Source organism: Cervus elaphus, chromosome X (genome assembly GCF_910594005.1).
Source record: "Cervus elaphus chromosome X, mCerEla1.1, whole genome shotgun sequence".
In the NCBI taxonomy this organism is placed as follows: Eukaryota; Metazoa; Chordata; class Mammalia; order Artiodactyla; family Cervidae; genus Cervus; species Cervus elaphus.
In genome coordinates this window covers 23,037,643-23,058,588 of record NC_057848.1, presented here as the reverse complement: position 1 = coordinate 23,058,588, position 20,946 = coordinate 23,037,643, and positions in this window count along the sequence as shown.

Sequence of the window (20,946 nt, the reverse complement as noted above, 5' to 3'; positions counted from 1 at the left end):
GGAGTGGCGTCCAAATTGCCCTGCCAAGCCTCGAGGAGAATCCCGAGTTGTCCCTCGCAACTAGGCAGGAGTCCTGCCGTCGCTGAACAAACACGTGTGTGGAAGGGCCATCCCCGTCGTAACTCGAGAATATACCCCAGGTTCCCGCCGCAACTCGAGAAAAACCATGAGACTTCCCCCTCGCCGCGAAATGAGGCCCGATTCCCCTGCACTACATTCAAAGCAATTCCGTATTGTACATCAAACATGAAAGGAGCCTTGATTTCCTTGATGGCAATCCAGAGAAACCCCAAGAACACTGTTTCAAGGCTAGAGGGATCTTGACGTCACTGTAGCAACAGAAAAGAGCTCCGTGGACCAAAAATCAACTCGAGATGAGAGGTTAGTCCCTGGCTTCGACTCCAGAGGAATACCACCTAACCACAAGCACCTCAAGTGGAGGCTTCTCTCAGCTCTATGTATGTGAGAGGGACCCTGATTTGCATCCTCAAGTGGAATGGACACTGCGATGCCCTGACGCGAAATAACGACGAATTTCCCTGCAGTGACTTGAATGCAGGCTCGTCTTGCATCTCCGAAGACGAAAGGATGTCTGAATCCCCTGTGGAGACCACAGAGAAAGACCTAGTTCCCCAAGTCATCGCGACTGGAGGCCTCACATCCTTTGAAAACTCCAGAGGCACGTGGAGATCAGTGCCTCCAAAGGAGACGATGCCAGACTCCTCATGAAACTTGATAGGAGTCCCAGGATTCCTGTGGCACGTGGAAAGGGACCCTTGGTCTCCCGCTTCAGCTGGAGAGGCGTCCCAATTGCCCTGCCAAGCCTCAAGGAGAATCCCGAGTTGTCCCTCGCAACTAGGCAGGAGTCCTGACGTCGCTGAACAAACACGTGGGTGGAAGGGCCATCCCCGTCGTAACTCGAGAATATACCAAAGGTTCCCGCCGCAACTCGAGAAAAACCATGAGACTTCCCCCTCTCCGCGAAATGAAGCCCGATTCCCCTGCACGGCATTCAAAGCAATTCCGTATTGCACATCACACATGAAAGGAGCCTTGATTTCCTTGATGGCACTCCAGAGAAACCCCAAGAACACTGTTTCAAGGCTAGAGGGATCCTGAGGTCACTGTAGCAACACGAAAGAGCTCCGTGGACCAAAAATCAACTCGAGATGAAAGGGTTGTCCCTTGCGTCGAATCCAGAGGATTACAACTTTATCACAAGCACCTCAAGAGGAGGCTTCTCTCAGCTCTAGCTATGTAAGAGGGACCCTGAGTTTGTGGCCTCAAGTGGAATGGACACTGCGATGCCCTGACGCGAAATAAGGCCAGATATCCCTGCAGTGACTTGAATGCAGGCTTGTCTTGCATCTCCCAAGACGAAAGGATGTCTGAATCCCCTGTGGAGACCACAGAGAAAAACCTAGTTCCCCACCTCATCGCGAACGGCGGCCTCACATCCTTTGAAAATTCCAGAGGTACGCGGGAATCAGTGCCTCCAAATGAGACGAGGCCTGACTACTCGTGAAACTTGATAGGAGTCCCAGGATTCCTGTGGCACGTGGAAAGGGATCCTTGGTCTCCCGCCTCAGCTGGAGAGGCGTCCCAATTGCCCTGCCAAGCCTCGAGGAGAATCCCGAGTTGTCCCTCGCAACTAGGCAGGAGTACTGACGTCGCTGAACAAACACGTGGGTGGAAGGGTCATCCCCGTCGTAACTCGATAATATATCCCAGATTCCCGCCGCAACTCGAGAAAAACCATGAGACTTCCCCCTCGCCGCGAGATGAGGCCCGATTCCCCTGCACGGCATTCAAAGCAATTCCGTGTTGCACATCAAACATGAAAGGAGCCTTGATTTCCTTGATGGCACTCCAGAGAAACCCGAAGAACACTGTTTCAAGGCTAGAGGGATCCTGAGGTTACTGTAGCAACACGAAAAAGCTCCGAGGACCAAAAATCAACTCGAGATGAGAGGTTAGTCCCTGGCGTCGACTCCAGAGGATTACCACCTTATCACATGCACCTCAAGAGGAGGCTTCTCTCAGCTCTAAGTATGTGAGAGGGACCCTGAGTTTGTGGCCTCAAGTGGAATGGACACTGCGATGCCCTGACGCGAAATAAGGCCGGATATCCCTGCAGTGACTTGAATGCAGGCTCGTCTTGCATCTCCCAAGACGAAAGGATGTCTGAATCCCCTGTGGAGACCACAGAGAAAGACCTAGTTCCCCACCTCATCGCGACCGGAGGCCTCACATCCTTTGAAAATTCCAGAGGTACGCGGAGATCAGTGCCTCCAAAGGAGACGATGCCTGACTCCTCGTGAAACTTGATAGGAGTCCCAGGATTCCTGTGGCACGTGGAAAGGGATCCTTGGTCTCCCGCCTCAGCTGGAGAGGCGTCCCAATTGCCCTGCCAAGCCTCGAGGAGAATCCCGAGTTGTCCCTCGCAACTAGGCAGGAGTCCTGACGTCGCTGAACAAACACGTGGGTGGAAGGACCATCCCCGTCGTAACTCGAGAATATACCCCAGGTTCCCGCCGCAACTCGAGAAAAACCATGAGACTTCCCCCTCGACGTTAGATGAGGCCCGATTCCCCTGCACTGCATGCAGAGCAATTCCTTGTTGTACATCAAACATGAAAGGAGCCTTGATTTCCTTGATGGCACTCCAGAGAAACCCCAAGAACACTGTTGCAAGGCTAGAGGGATCCTGAGGTTAATGTAGCAACACGAAAGAGCTCCGTGGACCAAAAATCAACTCGAGATGAGAGGTTAGTCCCTGGCTTCGACTCCAGAGGAATACCACCTTACCACAAGCACCTCAAGAGGAGGCTTCTCTCAGCTCTAGGTATGTGAGAGGGACCCTGAGTTTGCGGCCTCAAGTGGAATGGACACTGCGATGCCTTGACGCGAAATAAGGTCGGATATCCCTGCAGTGACTTTAATGCAGGCTGGTTTTGCATCTCCCAAAATGAAAGGATGTCTGAATCCCCTGTGGAGACCACAGAGAAAGACCTAGTTCCCCACCTCATCGGGACCGGAGGCCTCACATCCTTTGAAAACTCCAGAGGTATGCGGAGATCAGTGCCTCCATAGGAGACGATGCCTGACTCTTCGTGAAACTTGATAGGAGTCCCAGGATTCCTGTGGCACGTGGAAAGGGACCCTTGGTCTCCCGCCTCAGCTGGAGAGGCGTCCCAATTGCCCTGCCAAGCCTCGAGGGGAATCCCGAGTTGTCCCTCGCAACTAGGCAGGAGTCTGACGTCGCTGAACAAACACGTGGGTGGAAGGGCCATCCCCGTCGTAACTCGAGAATATACCCAAGGTTCCCGCCGCAACTCGAGAAAAACCATGAGACTTCCCGCTCGCCGCAAAATGAGGCCCGATACCCTGCACTGCGTGCAGAGCAATTCCGTGTTGCACATCACACATGAAAGGAGCCTTGATTTTCTTGATGGCACTCCAGAGAAACCCCAAGAACACTGTTTCAAGGCTAGAGGGATCCTGAGGTCACTGTAGCAACAAGAAAGAGCTCCGTGGACCAAAAATCAACTCGAGTTGAGATGTTAGTCCCTGGCTTCGACTCCAGAGGAATACTACCTTACCACAAGCACCTCAAGAGGAGGCTTCTCTCAGCTCTAGGTATGTGAGAGGGACCCTGAATTTGCGGCCTCAAGTGGAATGGACACCGCGATGCCCTGACACGAAATAAGGCCGGATATCCCTGCAGTGACTTGAATGCAGGCTCGTCTTGCATCTCCCAAGACGAAAGGATGTCTGAATCCCCTGTGGAGACCACAGAGAAAGACCTAGTTCCCCACCTCATCGCGACCGGAGGCCTCACTTCCTTTGAAAACTCCAGAGGTACGTGGAGATCAGTGCCTCCAAAGGAGACGATGCCTGACTCCTCGTGAAACTTGATAGGAGTCCCAGGATTCCTGTGGCACGTGGAAAGGGATCCTTGGTCTCCCGCCTCAGCTGGAGAGGCGTCCCAATTGCCCTACTAAGCCTCAAGGAGAATCCCGAGTTGTCCCTCGCAACTGGACAGGAGTCCTGACGTCGCTGAACAAACACGTGGGTGGAAGGGCCATCCCCTTCGTAACTCGAGAATATACCCCAGATTCCCGCCGCAACTCGAGAAAAACCATGAGACTTCCCCCTCGCCGCAAGATGAGGCCAGATTCCCCTGCACGGCATTCAAAGCAATTCCGTGTTGCACATCAAACATGAAAGGAGCCTTGATTTCCTTGATGGCACTCCAGAGAAACCCGAAGAACACTGTTTCAAGGCTAGAGGAATCCTGAGGTTACTGTAGCAACAGGAAAGAGCTCCGTGGACCAAAAATCAACTCGAGATGAGAGGTTAGTCCCTGGCTTCGACTCCAGAGGAATACCACCTTACCACAAGCACCTCAAGAGGAGGCTTCTCTCAGCTCTAGGTATGTGAGAGGGACCCTGATTTGCGGCCTCAAGTGGAATGGACACTGCGATGCCCTGACGCGAAATAACGCCGGATATCCCTGCAGTGACTTGAATGTAGGCTCGTCTTGCATCTCCGAAGAAGAAATGATGTCTGAATCCCCTGTGGAGACCACAGAGAAAGACCTAGTTCCCCACCTCATCGCGACCGGAGGCCTCACATCCTTTGAAAATTCCAGAGGTACGCGGAGATCAGTGCCTCCAAAGGAGACGATGCCTGACTCCTCGTGAAACTTGATAGGAGTCCCAGGATTCCTGTGGCACGTGGAAAGGGATCCTTGGTCTCCCGCCTCAGCTGGAGAGGCGTCCCAATTGCCCTGCCAAGCCTCGAGGAGAATCCCGAGTTGTCCCTCGCAACTAGGCAGGAGTCCTGACGTCGCTGAACAAACACGTGGGTGGAAGGGCCATCCCCGTCGTAACTCGAGAATATACCCCAGGTTCCCGCCGCAACTCGAGAAAAACCATGAGACTTCCCCTCGACGTGAGATGAGGCCCGATTCCCCTGCACTGCATGCAGAGCAATTCCGAGTTGTACATCAAACATGAAAGGAGCCTTGATTGCCTTGATTGCACTCCAGAAAAAACCCAAGAACACTGTTTCAAGGCTAGAGGGATCCTGAAGTGACTGTAGCTGCAGGAAAGAGCTCCGTGGACCAAAAATCAACACGAGATGAGAGGTTTGTCCCTGGCTTCGACTCCAGAGGAATACCACCTTACCACAAGCACCTCAAGAGGAGGCTTCTCTCAGCTCTAGGTATGTGAGAGGGACCCTGACTTTGCGGCCTCAAGTGGAATGAACACCGCGATGCCCTGACACGAAATAAGGCCGGATATCCCTGCAGTGACTTGAATGCAGGCTCGTCTTGCATCTCCCAAGACGAAAGGATGTCTGAATCCCCTGTGGAGACCACAGAGAAAGACCTAGTTCCTCACCTCATCGCGACCGGAGGCCTCACATCCTTTGAAAACTCCAGAGGTACGTGGAGATCAGTGCCTCCAAAGGAGACGATGCCTGACTCCTCGTGAAACTTGATAGGAGTCCCAGGATTCCTGTGGCACGTGGAAAGGGATCCTTGGTCTCCCGCCTCAGCTGGAGAGGCGTCCCAATTGCCCTGCCAAGCCTCGAGGAGAATCCCGAGTTGTCCCTCGCAACTAGGCAGGAGTCCTGACGTCGCTGAACAAACACGTGGGTGGAAGGGCCATCCCCGTCGTAACTCGAGAATATATCCCAGATTCCCGCCACAACTCGAGAAAAACCATGAGACTTCCCCCTCGCCGCAAGATGAGGCCCGATTCCCCTGCACGGCATTCAAAGCAATTCCGTGTTGCACATCAAACATGAAAGGAGCCTTGATTTCCTTGATGGCACTCCAGAGAAACCCGAAGAACACTGTTTCAAGGCTAGAGGGATCCTGAGGTTACTGTAGCAACACGAAAGAGATCCGAGGACCAAAAATCAACTCGAGATGAGAGGTTGTCCCTGGCGTGGACTCCAGAGAATTACCACCTTATCACAAGCACCTCAAGAGGAGGCTTCTCTCAGCTCTAGGTATGTGAGAGGGACCCTGAGTTTGTGGCCTCAAGTGGAATGGACACTGCGATGCCCTGACGCGAAATAAGCCCGGACATCCCTGCAGTGACTTGAATGCAGGCTCGTCTTGCATCTCCCAAGACGAAAGGATGTCTGAATCCCCTGTGGAGACCACAGAGAAAGACCTAGTTCCCCACCTCATCGCGACCGGAGGCCTCACATCCTTTGAAAACTCCAGAGGCACGCGGAGATCAGTGCCTCCATAGGAGACGATGCCTGACTCCTCGTGAAACTTGATAGGAGTCCCAGGATTCCTGTGGCACGTGGAAAGGGATCCTTGGTCTCCCGCCTCAGCTGGAGAGGCTTCCAAATTGCCCTGCCAAGCCTCGAGGAGAATCCCGAGTTGTCCCTCGCAACTAGGCAGGAGTCCTGACGTCGCTGAACAAACACTTGTGTGGAAGGGCCATCCCCGTCGTAACTCGAGAATATACCCCAGGTTCCCGCCGCAACTCGAGAAAAACCATGAGACTTCCCGCTCGCCGCAAAATGAGGCCCGATACCCTGCACTGCGTGCAGAGCAATTCCGTGTTGCACATCACACATGAAAGGAGCCTTGATTTCCTTGATGGCACTCCAGAGAAAGCCCAAGAACAATGTTTCAAGGCTAGAGGGATCCTGAGGTCACTGTAGCAACACGAAAGAGCTCCATGGACCAAAAATCAACTCGAGTTGAGAGGTTAGTCCCTGGCTTCGACTCCAGAGGAATACTACCTTACCACAAGCACCTCAAGAGGAGGCTTCTCTCAGCTCTAGGTATGTGAGAGGGACCCTGAGTTTGCGGCCTCAAGTGGAATGGACACTGCGATGCCCTGACTCGAAATAAGGCCGGTTATCCCTGCAGTGACTTGAATGCAGGCTCGTCTTGCATCTCCCAAGACGAAAGGATGTCTGAATCCCCTGTGGAGACCACAGAGAAAGACCTAGTTCCCCACCTCATCGTGACCGGAGGCCTCACATCCTTTGAAAACTCCAGAGGTACGCGGAGATCAGTGCCTCCAAAGGAGACGATGCCTGACTCCTCGTGAAACTTGATAGGAGTCCCAGGATTCCTGTGGCACGTGGAAAGGGATCCTTGGTCTCCCGCCTCAGCTGGAGAGGCGTCCCAATTGACCTGCCAAGCCTCGAGGAGAATCCCGAGTTGTCCCTCGCAACTAGGCAGGAGTACTGACGTCGCTGAACAAACACGTGTGAGGAAGGGCCATCCCCGTCGTAACTCGAGAATATATCCCAGATTCCCGCCGCAACTCGAGAAAAACCATGAGACTTCCCCCTCGCCGCGAGATGAGTCCCGATTCCCCTGCACGGCATTCAAAGCAATTCCGTGTTGCACATCAAACATGAAAGGAGCCTTGATTTCCTTGATGGCACTCCAGAGAAACCCGAAGAACACTGTTTCAAGGCTAGAGGGATCCTGAGGTTACTGTAGCAACACGAAAGAGCTCCGTGGACCAAAAATCAACTCGAGATGAGAGGTTTGTCCCTGGCGTCGACTCCAGAGGATTACCACCTTATCACAAGCACCTCAAGAGGAGGCTTCTCTCAGCTCTAGGTATGTGAGAGGGACCCTGAGTTTGTGGCCTCAAGTGGAATGGACACTGCGATGCCCTGACTTGAAATAAGGGCGGATATCCCTGCAGTGACTTGAATGCAGGCTCGTCTTGCATCTCCCAAGACGAAAGGATGTCTGAATCCCCTGTGGAGACCACAGAGAAAGACCTAGTTCCCCACCTCATCGCGACCGGAGGCCTCACATCCTTTGAAAATTCCAGAGGTACGCGGAGATCAGTGCCTCCAAAGGAGACGATGCCTGACTCCTCGTGAAACTTGATAGGAGTCCCAGGATTCCTGTGGCACGTGGAAAGGGATCCTTGGTCTCCCGCCTCAGTTGGAGAGGCGTCCCAATTGCCCTGCCAAGCCTCGAGGAGAATCCCGAGTTGTCCCTCGCAATTAGGCAGGAGTCCTGACGTCGCTGAACAAACACGTGGGTGGAAGGGCCATCCCCGTCGTAACTCGAGAATATACCCCAGGTTCCCGCCGCAACTCGAGAAAAACCATGAGACTTCCCCCTCGACGTGAGATGAAGCCCGATTCCCCTGCACTGCATGCAGAGCAATTCCGTGTTGTACATCAAACATGAAAGGAGCCTTGATTTCCTTGATGGCACTCCAGAGAAAACCCAAGAACACTGTTTCAAGGCTAGAGGGATCCTGAGGTCACTGTTGCGACACGAAAGAGCTCCGTGGACCAAAAATCAACTCGAGATGAGAGGTTAGTCCCTGGCTTCGACTGCAGAGAAATACCACCTTACCACAAGCACCTCAAGAGGAGGCTTCTCTCAGCTCTAGGTATGTGAGAGGGACCCTGATTTTCCGGCCTAAATGGAATGGACACTGCGATGCCCTGACTCGAAATAAGGCCGGATATCCCTGCAGTGACTTGAATGCAGGCTCGTTTTGCATCTCCAAAGAAGAAAGGATGTCTGAATCCCCTGTGGAGACCACAGAGAAAGACCTAGTTCCCCACCTCATCGCGACCGGAGGCCTCACATCCTTTGAAAACTCCAGAGGTACGTGGAGATCAGTGCCTCCAAAGGAGACGATGCCTGACTCCTCGTGAAACTTGATAGGAGTCCCAGGATTCCTGTGGCACGTGGAAAGGGATCCTTGGTCTCCCGCCTCAGCTGGAGAGGCGTCCCAATTGCCCTACTAAGCCTCAAGGAGAATCCCGAGTTGTCCCTCGCAACTGGACAGGAGTCCTGACGTCGCTGAACAAACACGTGGGTGGAAGGGCCATCCCCTTCGTAACTCGAGAATATACCCCAGATTCCCGCCGCAACTCGAGAAAAACCATGAGACTTCCCCCTCGCCGCAAGATGAGGCCAGATTCCCCTGCACGGCATTCAAAGCAATTCCGTGTTGCACATCAAACATGAAAGGAGCCTTGATTTCCTTGATGGCACTCCAGAGAAACCCGAAGAACACTGTTTCAAGGCTAGAGGAATCCTGAGGTTACTGTAGCAACAGGAAAGAGCTCCGTGGACCAAAAATCAACTCGAGATGAGAGGTTAGTCCCTGGCTTCGACTCCAGAGGAATACCACCTTACCACAAGCACCTCAAGAGGAGGCTTCTCTCAGCTCTAGGTATGTGAGAGGGACCCTGATTTGCGGCCTCAAGTGGAATGGACACTGCGATGCCCTGACGCGAAATAACGCCGGATATCCCTGCAGTGACTTGAATGTAGGCTCGTCTTGCATCTCCGAAGAAGAAATGATGTCTGAATCCCCTGTGGAGACCACAGAGAAAGACCTAGTTCCCCACCTCATCGCGACCGGAGGCCTCACATCCTTTGAAAATTCCAGAGGTACGCGGAGATCAGTGCCTCCAAAGGAGACGATGCCTGACTCCTCGTGAAACTTGATAGGAGTCCCAGGATTCCTGTGGCACGTGGAAAGGGATCCTTGGTCTCCCGCCTCAGCTGGAGAGGCGTCCCAATTGCCCTGCCAAGCCTCGAGGAGAATCCCGAGTTGTCCCTCGCAACTAGGCAGGAGTCCTGACGTCGCTGAACAAACACGTGGGTGGAAGGGCCATCCCCGTCGTAACTCGAGAATATACCCCAGGTTCCCGCCGCAACTCGAGAAAAACCATGAGACTTCCCCTCGACGTGAGATGAGGCCCGATTCCCCTGCACTGCATGCAGAGCAATTCCGAGTTGTACATCAAACATGAAAGGAGCCTTGATTGCCTTGATTGCACTCCAGAAAAAACCCAAGAACACTGTTTCAAGGCTAGAGGGATCCTGAAGTGACTGTAGCTGCAGGAAAGAGCTCCGTGGACCAAAAATCAACACGAGATGAGAGGTTTGTCCCTGGCTTCGACTCCAGAGGAATACCACCTTACCACAAGCACCTCAAGAGGAGGCTTCTCTCAGCTCTAGGTATGTGAGAGGGACCCTGACTTTGCGGCCTCAAGTGGAATGAACACCGCGATGCCCTGACACGAAATAAGGCCGGATATCCCTGCAGTGACTTGAATGCAGGCTCGTCTTGCATCTCCCAAGACGAAAGGATGTCTGAATCCCCTGTGGAGACCACAGAGAAAGACCTAGTTCCTCACCTCATCGCGACCGGAGGCCTCACATCCTTTGAAAACTCCAGAGGTACGTGGAGATCAGTGCCTCCAAAGGAGACGATGCCTGACTCCTCGTGAAACTTGATAGGAGTCCCAGGATTCCTGTGGCACGTGGAAAGGGATCCTTGGTCTCCCGCCTCAGCTGGAGAGGCGTCCCAATTGCCCTGCCAAGCCTCGAGGAGAATCCCGAGTTGTCCCTCGCAACTAGGCAGGAGTCCTGACGTCGCTGAACAAACACGTGGGTGGAAGGGCCATCCCCGTCGTAACTCGAGAATATATCCCAGATTCCCGCCACAACTCGAGAAAAACCATGAGACTTCCCCCTCGCCGCAAGATGAGGCCCGATTCCCCTGCACGGCATTCAAAGCAATTCCGTGTTGCACATCAAACATGAAAGGAGCCTTGATTTCCTTGATGGCACTCCAGAGAAACCCGAAGAACACTGTTTCAAGGCTAGAGGGATCCTGAGGTTACTGTAGCAACACGAAAGAGATCCGAGGACCAAAAATCAACTCGAGATGAGAGGTTGTCCCTGGCGTGGACTCCAGAGAATTACCACCTTATCACAAGCACCTCAAGAGGAGGCTTCTCTCAGCTCTAGGTATGTGAGAGGGACCCTGAGTTTGTGGCCTCAAGTGGAATGGACACTGCGATGCCCTGACGCGAAATAAGCCCGGACATCCCTGCAGTGACTTGAATGCAGGCTCGTCTTGCATCTCCCAAGACGAAAGGATGTCTGAATCCCCTGTGGAGACCACAGAGAAAGACCTAGTTCCCCACCTCATCGCGACCGGAGGCCTCACATCCTTTGAAAACTCCAGAGGCACGCGGAGATCAGTGCCTCCATAGGAGACGATGCCTGACTCCTCGTGAAACTTGATAGGAGTCCCAGGATTCCTGTGGCACGTGGAAAGGGATCCTTGGTCTCCCGCCTCAGCTGGAGAGGCTTCCAAATTGCCCTGCCAAGCCTCGAGGAGAATCCCGAGTTGTCCCTCGCAACTAGGCAGGAGTCCTGACGTCGCTGAACAAACACTTGTGTGGAAGGGCCATCCCCGTCGTAACTCGAGAATATACCCCAGGTTCCCGCCGCAACTCGAGAAAAACCATGAGACTTCCCGCTCGCCGCAAAATGAGGCCCGATACCCTGCACTGCGTGCAGAGCAATTCCGTGTTGCACATCACACATGAAAGGAGCCTTGATTTCCTTGATGGCACTCCAGAGAAAGCCCAAGAACAATGTTTCAAGGCTAGAGGGATCCTGAGGTCACTGTAGCAACACGAAAGAGCTCCATGGACCAAAAATCAACTCGAGTTGAGAGGTTAGTCCCTGGCTTCGACTCCAGAGGAATACTACCTTACCACAAGCACCTCAAGAGGAGGCTTCTCTCAGCTCTAGGTATGTGAGAGGGACCCTGAGTTTGCGGCCTCAAGTGGAATGGACACTGCGATGCCCTGACTCGAAATAAGGCCGGTTATCCCTGCAGTGACTTGAATGCAGGCTCGTCTTGCATCTCCCAAGACGAAAGGATGTCTGAATCCCCTGTGGAGACCACAGAGAAAGACCTAGTTCCCCACCTCATCGTGACCGGAGGCCTCACATCCTTTGAAAACTCCAGAGGTACGCGGAGATCAGTGCCTCCAAAGGAGACGATGCCTGACTCCTCGTGAAACTTGATAGGAGTCCCAGGATTCCTGTGGCACGTGGAAAGGGATCCTTGGTCTCCCGCCTCAGCTGGAGAGGCGTCCCAATTGACCTGCCAAGCCTCGAGGAGAATCCCGAGTTGTCCCTCGCAACTAGGCAGGAGTACTGACGTCGCTGAACAAACACGTGTGAGGAAGGGCCATCCCCGTCGTAACTCGAGAATATATCCCAGATTCCCGCCGCAACTCGAGAAAAACCATGAGACTTCCCCCTCGCCGCGAGATGAGTCCCGATTCCCCTGCACGGCATTCAAAGCAATTCCGTGTTGCACATCAAACATGAAAGGAGCCTTGATTTCCTTGATGGCACTCCAGAGAAACCCGAAGAACACTGTTTCAAGGCTAGAGGGATCCTGAGGTTACTGTAGCAACACGAAAGAGCTCCGTGGACCAAAAATCAACTCGAGATGAGAGGTTTGTCCCTGGCGTCGACTCCAGAGGATTACCACCTTATCACAAGCACCTCAAGAGGAGGCTTCTCTCAGCTCTAGGTATGTGAGAGGGACCCTGAGTTTGTGGCCTCAAGTGGAATGGACACTGCGATGCCCTGACTTGAAATAAGGGCGGATATCCCTGCAGTGACTTGAATGCAGGCTCGTCTTGCATCTCCCAAGACGAAAGGATGTCTGAATCCCCTGTGGAGACCACAGAGAAAGACCTAGTTCCCCACCTCATCGCGACCGGAGGCCTCACATCCTTTGAAAATTCCAGAGGTACGCGGAGATCAGTGCCTCCAAAGGAGACGATGCCTGACTCCTCGTGAAACTTGATAGGAGTCCCAGGATTCCTGTGGCACGTGGAAAGGGATCCTTGGTCTCCCGCCTCAGTTGGAGAGGCGTCCCAATTGCCCTGCCAAGCCTCGAGGAGAATCCCGAGTTGTCCCTCGCAATTAGGCAGGAGTCCTGACGTCGCTGAACAAACACGTGGGTGGAAGGGCCATCCCCGTCGTAACTCGAGAATATACCCCAGGTTCCCGCCGCAACTCGAGAAAAACCATGAGACTTCCCCCTCGACGTGAGATGAAGCCCGATTCCCCTGCACTGCATGCAGAGCAATTCCGTGTTGTACATCAAACATGAAAGGAGCCTTGATTTCCTTGATGGCACTCCAGAGAAAACCCAAGAACACTGTTTCAAGGCTAGAGGGATCCTGAGGTCACTGTTGCGACACGAAAGAGCTCCGTGGACCAAAAATCAACTCGAGATGAGAGGTTAGTCCCTGGCTTCGACTGCAGAGAAATACCACCTTACCACAAGCACCTCAAGAGGAGGCTTCTCTCAGCTCTAGGTATGTGAGAGGGACCCTGATTTTCCGGCCTAAATGGAATGGACACTGCGATGCCCTGACTCGAAATAAGGCCGGATATCCCTGCAGTGACTTGAATGCAGGCTCGTTTTGCATCTCCAAAGAAGAAAGGATGTCTGAATCCCCTGTGGAGACCACAGAGAAAGACCTAGTTCCCCACCTCATCGCGACCGGAGGCCTCACATCCTTTGAAAACTCCAGAGGTACGTGGAGATCAGTGCCTCCAAAGGAGACGATGCCTGACTCCTCGTGAAACTTGATAGGAGTCCCAGGATTCCTGTGGCACGTGGAAAGGGATCCTTGGTCTCCCGCCTCAGCTGGAGAGGCGTCCCAATTGCCCTGCCAAGCCTCGAGGAGAATCCCGAGTTGTCCCTCACAACTAGGCAGGAGTCCTGACGTCGCTGAACAAACACGTGGGTGGAAGGGCCATCCCCGTCGTAACTCGAGAATATACCGCAGGTTCCCGCCGCAACTCGAGAAAAACCATGAGACTTCCCCCTCGCCGCGAGATGAGGCCCGATTCCCCTGCACGGCATTCAAAGCAATTCCGTGTTGCACATCAAACATGAAAGGAGCCTTGATTTCCTTGATGGCACTCCAGAGAAACCCCAAGAACACTGTTTCAAGGCTAGAGGGATCCTGACGTTACTGTAGCAACACGAAAGAGCTCCGTGGACCAAAAATCAACTCGAGATGAGAGGTTAGTCCCTGGCTTCGACTCCAGAGGAATACCACCTTACCACAAGCACCTCAAGAGGAGGCTTCTCTCAGCTCTAGGTATGTGAGAGGGACCCTGATTTGCGGCCTCAAGTGGAATGGGCACTGCGATGCCCTGACGCGAAATAAGGCCGGATATCCCTGCAGTGACTTGAATGCAGGCTCGTCTTGCATCTCCCAAAATGAAAGGATGTCTGAATCCCCTGTGGAGACCACAGAGAAAGACCTAGTTCCCCACCTCATCGCGACCGGAGGCCTCACATCCTTTGAAAACTCCAGAGGTATGCTGAGATCAGTGCCTCCAAAGGAGACGATGCCTGACTCCTCGTGAAACTTGATAGGAGTCCCAGGATTCCTGTGGCACGTGGAAAGGGACCCTTGGTCTCCCGCCTCAGCTGGAGAGGCGTCCCAATTGCCCTGCCAAGCCTCGAGGAGAATCCCGAGTTGTCCCTCGCAACTAGGCAGGAGTCCTGACGTCGCTGAACAAACACGTGTGTGGAAGGGCCATCCCCGTCATAACTCAAGAATATACCCCAGGTTCCTGCCGCAACTCGAGAAAAACCATGAGACTTCCCGCTCACCGCAAAATGAGGCCCGATACCCTGCACTGCGTGCAGAGCAATTCCGTGTTGCAAATCACACATGAAAGGAGCCTTGATTTCCTTGATGGCACTCCAGAGAAACCCCAAGAACACTGTTTCAAGGCTAGAGGGATCCTGAGGTCACTGTAGCTACACGAAAGAGCTCCGTGGACCAAAAATCAACTCGAGATGAGAGGTTAGTCCCTGGCTTCGAATCCAGAGTAAACCACCTTACCACAAGCACCTCAAGAGGAGGCTTCTCTCAGCTCTAGGTATGTGAGAGGGACCCTGATTTTGCGGCCTCAAGTGGAATGGACACCGCGATGCCCTGACACGAAATAAGTCCCAATATCCATGCAGTGACTTGAATGCAGGCTCGTTTTGCATCTCCCAAGACGAAAGGATGTCTGAATCCCCTGTGGAGACGACAAAGAGAGACTTGGTTCCCCACCTCATCGCGACCGGAGGCCTCACATACTTTGAAAACTCCAGAGGTACACTAAGATCAGTGCCTCCAAAGGAGACGATGCCTGACTCCTCGTGAAACTTGATAGGAGTCCCAGGATTCCTGTGGCACGTGGAAAGGGACCCTTGGTCTCCCGCCTCAGCTGGAGAGGCGTCCCAATTGCCCTGCCAAGCCTCGAGGAGAATCCCGAGTTGTCCCTCGCAACTAGGCAGGAGTACTGACGTCGCTGAACAAACACGTGGGTGGAAGGGCCATCCCCGTCGTAACACGATAATATATCCCAGATTCCCGCCGCAACTCGAGAAAAACCATGAGACTTCCCCCTCGCCGCGAGATGAGGCCCGATTCCCCTGCACGGCATTCAAAGCAATTCCGTGTTGCACATCAAACATGAAAGGAGCCTTGATTTCCTTGATGGCACTCCAGAGAAACCCGAAGAACACTGTTTCAAGGCTAGAGGGATCCTGAGGTTACTGTAGCAACACGAAAGAGCTCCGAGGACCAAAAATCAACTCGAGATGAGAGGTTAGTCCCTGGCGTCGACTCCAGAGGATTACCACCTTATCACAAGCACCTCAAGAGGAGGCTTCTCTCAGCTCTAGGTATGTGAGAGGGACCCTGAGTTTGTGGCCTCAAGTGGAATGGACACTGCGATGCCCTGACGCGAAATAAGGCCGGATATCCCTGCAGTGACTTGAATGCAGGCTCGTTTTGCATCTCCCAAGACGAAAGGATGTCTGAATCCCCTGTGGAGACCACAGAGAAAGACTTGGTTCCCCACCTCATCGCGACCGGAGGCCTCACATACTTTGAAAACACCAGAGGTACACTGAGATCAGTGCCTCCAAAGGAGACGATGCCTGACTCCTCGTGAAACTTGATAGGAGTCCCAGGATTTCTGTGGCACGTGGAAAGAGACCCTTGGTCTCCCGCCTCAGCTGGAGAGGCGTCCAAATTGCCCTGCCAAGCCTCGAGGAGAATCCCGAGTTGTCCCTCGCAACTAGGCAGGAGTCCTGACGTCGCTGAACAAACACGTGTGTGGAAGGGCCATCCCCGTCGTAACTCGAGAATATACCCCAGGTTCCCGCCGCAACTCGAGAAAAACCATGAGACTTCCCCCTCGCCGCGAAATGAGGCCCGATTCCCCTGCACTACATTCAAAGCAATTCCGTATTGTACATCAAACATGAAAGGAGCCTTGATTTCCTTGATGGCAATCCAGAGAAACCCCAAGAACACTGTTTCAAGGCTAGAGGGATCGTGAGGTCACTGTAGCAACAGGAAAGAGCTCCGTGGACCAAAAATCAACTCGAGATGAGAGGTTAGTCCCTGGCTTCGACTCCAGAGGAATACCACCTAACCACAAGCACCTCAAGTGGAGGCTTCTCTCAGCTCTATGTATGTGAGAGGGACCCTGATTTGCATCCTCAAGTGGAATGGACACTGCGATGCCCTGACGCGAAATAACGACGAATTTCCCTGCAGTGACTTGAATGCAGGCCCGTCTTGCATCTCCGAAGACGAAAGGATGTCTGAATCCCCTGTGGAGACCACAGAGAAAGACCTAGTTCCCCAACTCATCGCGACCGGAGGCCTCACATCCTTTGAAAACTCCAGAGGCACGTGGAGATCAGTGCCTCCAAAGGAGACGATGCCAGACTCCTCATGAAACTTGATAGGAGTCCCAGGATTCCTGTGGCACGTTGAAAGGGACCCTTGGTCTCCCGCCTCAGCTGGAGAGGCGTCCCAATTGCCCTGCCAAGCCTCAAGGAGAATCCCGAGTTGTCCCTCGCAACTAGGCAGGAGTCCTGACGTCGCTGAACAAACACGTGGGTGGAAGGCCCATCCCCGTCGTAACTCGAGAATATACCAAAGGTTCCCGCCGCAACTCGAGAAAAACCATGAGACTTCCCCCTCGCCGCGAAATGAGGCCCGATTACCCTGCACGGCATTCAAAGCAATTCCGTGTTGCACATCACACATGAAAGGAGCCTTGATTTCCTTGATGGCACTCCAGAGAAACCCCAAGAACACTGTTTCAAGGCTAGAGGGATCCTGAGGTCACTGTAGCAACACGAAAGAGCTCCGTGGACCAAAAATCAACTCGAGATGAAAGGGTTGTCCCTTGCGTCGACTCCAGAGGATTACAACTTTATCACAAGCACCTCAAGAGGAGGCTTCTCTCAGCTCTAGCTATGTAAGAGGGACCCTGAGTTTGTGGCCTCAAGTGGAATGGACACTGCGATGCCCTGACGCGAAATAAGGCCAGATATCCCTGCAGTGACTTGAATGCAGGCTTGTCTTGCATCTCCCAAGACGAAAGGATGTCTGAATCCCCTGTGGAGACCACAGAGAAAAACCTAGTTCCCCACCTCATCGCGACCGGCGGCCTCACATCCTTTGAAAATTCCAGAGGTACGCGGGGATCAGTGCCTCCAAAGGAGACGAGGCCTGACTACTCGTGAAACTTGATAGGAGTCCCAGGATTCCTGTGGCACGTGGAAAGGGATCCTTGGTCTCCCGCCTCAGCTGGAGAGGCGTCCCAATTGCCCTGCCAAGCCTCGAGGAGAACCCCGAGTTGTCCCTCGCAACTAGGCAGGAGTCTTGACGTCGCTGAACAAACACGTGTGTGGAAGGGCCATCCCCGTCGTAACTCGAGAATATACCCCAGGTTCCCGCCGCAACTCGAGAAAAACCATGAGACTTCCCCCTCGACGTGAGATGAGGCCCGATTCCCCTGCACTGCATGCAGAGCAATTCCGTGTTGTACATCAAACATGAAAGGAGCCTTGATTGCCTTGATGGCACTCCAGAGAAAACCCAAGAACACTGTTTCAAGGCTAGAGGAATTCTGAGGTCACTGTTGCAACACGAAAGAGCTCCGTGGACCAAAAATCAACTCGAGATGAGAGGTTAGTCCCTGGCTTCGACTCCAGAGGAATACCACCTTACCACAAGCACCTCAAGAGGAGGCTTCTCTCAGCTCTAGGTATGTGAGAGGGACCCTGATTTTGCAGCCTCAAGTGGAATGGACACTGCGATGCCCTGACGCGAAATAAGGCCGGATATCCCTGCAGTGACTTGAATGCAGGCTCGTCTTGCATCTCCCAAGACGAAAGGATGTCTGAATCCCCTGTGGAGACCACAGAGAAAGACCTAGTTCCCCACCTCATCCCGACCGGAGGCCTCACATCCTTTGAAAACTCCAGAGGTACGCGGAGATCAGTGCCTCCAAAGGAGACGATGCCTGACTCCTCATGCAACTTGATAGGAGTCCCAGGATTCCTGTGGCACGTGGAAAGGGACCTTTGGTCTCTCGCCTCAGATGGAGAGGTGTCCCAATTGCCCTGCCAAGCTTCGAGGAGTATCCCGAGTTGTCCCTCGCAACTAGGCAGGCGTCTTGACGTCGCTGAACAAACACGTGGGTGGAAGGGCCATCCCCGTCGTAACTCGAGAATATACCCCAGGTTCCCGCCGCAACTCGAGAAAAACCATGAGACTTCCCCCTTGCCGCCAGATGAGGCCCGATTCCCCTGCACTGCGTGCAGAGCAATTCCGTGTTGTACATCACACATGAAAGGAGCCTTGATTTCCTTGATGGCACTTCAGAGAAACCCCAAGAACACTGGATCAAGGCTAGAGGGATCCTGAGGTCACTGTAGCAACACGAAAGAGCTCCGTGGACCAAAAATCAACTCGAGATGAGAGGTTTGTCCCTGGCGTCGACTCCAGAGGATTACCACCTTATCACAAGCACGTCAAGAGGAGGCTTCTCTCAGCTCTAGGTATGTGAGAGGGACCCTGAGTTTGTGGCCTCAAGTGGAATGGACACTGCGATGCCCTGACGCGAAATAAGGCCGGATATCCCTGCAGTGACTGAATGCAGGCTCGTCTTGCATCTCCCAAGACGAAAGGATGTCTGAATCCCCTGTGGAGACCACAGAGAAAGACCTAGTTCCAAACCTCATCGCGACCGGAGGCCTCACATCCTTTGAAAACTCCAGAGGTACGTGGAGATCAGTGCCTCCAAAGGAGACGATGCCTGACTCCTCGTGAAACTTGATAGGAGTCCCAGGATTCCTGTGGCACGTGGAAAGGGATCCTTGGTCTCCCGCCTCAGCTGGAGAGGCGTCCCAATTGCCCTGCCAAGCCTCGAGGAGAATCCCGAGTTGTCCCTCGCAACTAGGCAGGAGTACTGACGTCGCTGAACAAACACGTGTGTGGAAGGGCCATCCCCGTCGTAACTCGATAATATATCCCAGATTCCCGCCGCAACTCATGAAAAACCATGAGACTTCCCCCTCGCCGCGAGATGAGGCCCGATTCCCCTGCACGGCATTCAAAGCAATTCCGTGTTGCACATCAAACATGAAAGGAGCCTTGATTTCCTTGATGGCACTCCAAAGAAACCCGAAGAACACTGTTTCAAGGCTAGAGGGATCCTGAGGTTACTGTAGCAACACGAAAGAGCTCCGAGGACCAAAAATCAACTCGAGATGAGAGGTTAGTCCCTGGCGTCGACTCCAGAGGATTACCACCTTATCACAAGCACCTCAAGAGGAGGCTTCTCTCAGCTCTAGGTATGTGAGAGGGACCCTGAGTTTGTGGCCTCAAGTGGAATGGACACTGCGATGCCCTGACGCGAAATAAGGCCGGATATCCCTGCAGTGACTTGAATGCAGGCTCGTCTTGCATCTCCCAAGACGAAAGGATGTCTGAATCCCCTGTGGAGACCACAGAGAAAGACCTAGTTCCCCACCTCATCGCGACCGGAGGCCTCACATCCTTTGAAAATTCCAGAGGTACGCGGAGATCAGTGCCTCCAAAGGAGACGATGCCTGACTCCTCGTGAAACTTGATAGGAGTCCCAGGATTCCTGTGGCACGTGGAAAGGGATCCTTGGTCTCCCGCCTCAGCTGGAGAGGCGTCCCAATTGCCCTGCCAAGCCTCGAGGAGAATCCCGAGTTGTCCCTCGCAACTAGGCAGGAGTCCTGACGTCGCTGAACAAACACGTGGGTGGAAGGACCATCCCCGTCGTAACTCGAGAATATACCCCAGGTTCCCGCCGCAACTCGAGAAAAACCATGAGACTTCCCCCTCGACGTTAGATGAGGCCCGATTCCCCTGCACTGCATGCAGAGCAATTCCTTGTTGTACATCAAACATGAAAGGAGCCTTGATTTCCTTGATGGCACTCCAGAGAAACCCCAAGAACACTGTTGCAAGGCTAGAGGGATCCTGAGGTTACTGTAGCAACACGAAAGAGCTCCGTGGACCAAAAATCAACTCGAGATGAGAGGTTAGTCCCTGGCTTCGACTCCAGAGGAATACCACCTTACCACAAGCACCTCAAGAGGAGGCTTCTCTCAGCTCTAGGTATGTGAGAGGGACCCTGAGTTTGCGGCCTCAAGTGGAATGGACACTGCGATGCCTTGACGCGAAATAAGGCCGGATATCCCTGCAGTGACTTTAATGCAGGCTGGTTTTGCATCTCCCAAAATGAAAGGATGTCTGAATCCCCTGTGGAGACCACAGAGAAAGACCTAGTTCCCCACCTCATCGGGACCGGAGGCCTCACATCCTTTGAAAACCCCAGAGGTATGCGGAGATCAGTGCCTCCATAGGAGACGATGCCGGACTCTTCGTGAAACTTGATAGGAGTCCCAGGATTCCTGTGGCACGTGGAAAGGGACCCTTGGTCTCCCGCCTCAGCTGGAGAGGCGTCCCAATTGCCCTGCCAAGCCTCGAGGGGAATCCCGAGTTGTCCCTCGCAACTAGGCAGGAGTCTGACGTCGCTGAACAAACACGTGGGTAGAAGGGCCATCCCCGTCGTAACTCGAGAATATACCCAAGGTTCCCATCGCAACTCGAGAAAAACCATGAGACTTCCCGCTCGCCGCAAAATGAGGCCCGATACCCTGCACTGCGTGCAGAGCAATTCCGTGTTGCACATCACACATGAAAGGAGCCTTGATTTCCTTG